The 2,497-nt window shown below is 36.4% G+C and overlaps 1 non-coding gene across 1 annotated transcript; it reads right to left on the reverse strand.

The window, feature by feature from the left end:
- Window positions 1–1,369: 1,369 nt before the first annotated feature.
- Window positions 1,370–1,560, reverse strand: LOC123459582. Its single transcript, XR_006636351.1, has one exon. It is a non-coding gene; the product is annotated as a U2 spliceosomal RNA (small nuclear RNA).
- Between the last annotated feature and the right edge of the window lie 937 nt (window positions 1,561–2,497).

The raw sequence follows: 2,497 nt of genomic DNA on the forward strand, positions 1-2,497 counted from the left end.
AGCAGAGGTATAGAGGACAGTAGTAAAGTAAATAAGTACAGAATGTAAGATCAAGGGAGAGTGACAGCTGCAGGTGGTAGGTCTTCAGTGGCAACATCTCGATCCGCCAACTCCAGTCTGTGATAATGGACCTGTAAAGGCTGCATCTTAATGGCCTTAATCTGTTAATGTACAAAAGACATGATTTTAATTATAATAACGGGTCTGATTGTGAGTGAGGGGATAAAGATAAGTAGAGGTCCTTCCAGCTTTGTCCTGTTAGGAAAAAAGGAGATTCTCTCAGGGAAGTGTTCCTTCCCTGGATATGTGAGATGTCACTGGAGGATCATCAGCTTGTTTTACAAGTCTCTCTGGTAGCCATCTCAGAGCATTTTCTTTGGTGTCAGACAAGCATACTGATCCTGGGCCCCAAATGAGTACTGGGTCTGGGCCATTCCATTTTAAAGTTAAAGGATCTTTCCATATGGCTTTGGCAAAGGTATTTTTTGTATTTGTGTGCCAAAAAGCGATCAGCAGCTGAATTTTCCTGAGTATCAAGGGTTAAAAAGTTTAGGACAAACAAGGCATGATGAAGGATATTTAAGGATATTTCTTAGAGAGACTTTTATGGGATATAAATCCCCCATTTTTAACTTTTGGAGGGGAAATGGACCCAGAAGAGGTGCCCCTCCTGCCAGAACACCCTGGTGGGTGTAAATTCGGTGGCACAAATGACCAGGTGAAGAGGTTTTTTATAAGAGATAAAAGTGACCCTTTGGCTCAGAATTACAGCCTCCACTATCTTTAGGGATTCTAGGGTGGGGGCTGTTAATGAGCAGCCTGAAGTAGGATCTGGGTCTCCTTTTAGGATATCAAACAAGAGTTTAAGCTCTCCAGTAGTTAGCTTAAGATAAAGCCTGAGCCAATTGATTTTTATGTACCACAGAAATTTTTATAAACATAAAACAATTTTATGTTTTATCCATGACTTAACTTTGATAAAACATAAGCAAGCTATTTCAACATATTTTAGCCTGAAAGTTAGTTTTTTTTTTTTTTGTTTTGTTTTGTTTTTTTTCCTTAACATTTGTAAATAGTTTAAAAACCTTTAACTTTAGGCATGGTGTTTAGGTTTGGCCTGAAAATTCCTTTCTTTCTTTCTTTTCTTTTCTTTTCTTTTCTTTTCTTTTCTTTTCTTTTCTTTCTTTCTTTCTTTCTTTTTTTTTTTTTTTACATCTGTGCACCTTTATTTATCATTTTAACATTCTGATCTAATTACCACTCAAAAGACATTTTTAACAAGTAATCATTGAAAAATTCCTTCCCAGTTCCTTCAATCAATTCATCTCACCCCATCATTAATTATCTTTCCTTTTTTTTTATTCCCCTGAGGGGATGCACCATTTCTGGAGGTACTGCAATACCAGGTCGATGCATGGAGTGGACGGAGCAAGTTCCTATTCCAACTCCGAGCTCCAAAAATCCTTTTACCATATTGTTCTCAGATAGAGGACATATAAGATATTAAACTGATAAGAACAGATATTGCATTTGATCTTAGCCAAAAGGCCAAGAAGTGATTATCTTTCTTATAATGCTATTAAAAAATTACACCAAATTGATTAATCCCATTACTAAAAAGAAAGCAGTCTTAATACAATTTCATATCATTAATAGCAATAATGCACTTGGAAATGATTTTATGAGGAGTAACTAAGGTAAATTGTGTTATTATCTTGAGGCAGACTGGCTCAGAAGTCAGATCAGTTGCCTCCTCCTTTCAAGTAACAGGACATTACAATCTTTTTAAAAAATATCTGACAAATTGTAAGTTACCTCTTTAGAGGAAGTTTTGTTGTTTTTAATAATCCTCTATGTAAGGTGAACTTGATCTAGAACAAATATCTGGCAAATTCACCCCTGCAAAAGACATTTAACTTTTCCTTTTTAATTTTTATGCTTAGGTCTTTGATTTCCTTGAAGTGGTTCTCTAGAAGAAAAGGGTGTCACCTGTGTCCCTCTCATCTCTTTAGTCACAAACAGTCACAAATATGACACGACAAACAAGCACAATGAGCACACATAAACACATATACACACACATATAAAAAGAACATATCCTCCTGATAAAATAAAAAAGAACTTGAAGCAATCTCAATTCCTTGTGTTTTTAAAATATCTTTCACTATGGCAATTAGCACCTTTTTACTCTTTGTTAAATCTTGTTTTTTTCCCTTAACCCATGTTCATTGTGTTTTGAGAGAAGTTTTAAGCCCTTTAACAATTTATGTTTACTTAGGGTCTGTCTCATGATAGAAAAGGAAAGAGGAGAAATGGCAAGAGCAGAGGGCAATGTTCCCAGTCGGAAAACTGGCATGGGGGATTCACCAGTGGGCTTGATGTGAACCTGACCGCAATTTTAACAACTGGCAGCCTCTCCAAGAGCATTTACTGGCTGTTGCATACCCTGTTTTGTTGATAGGAAGAGAGGTTAGATAGGAGGTCTTTACCCATGCCC

This window comes from Jaculus jaculus, chromosome 3 (genome assembly GCF_020740685.1).
Source record: "Jaculus jaculus isolate mJacJac1 chromosome 3, mJacJac1.mat.Y.cur, whole genome shotgun sequence".
In the NCBI taxonomy this organism is placed as follows: domain Eukaryota; kingdom Metazoa; phylum Chordata; class Mammalia; order Rodentia; family Dipodidae; genus Jaculus; species Jaculus jaculus.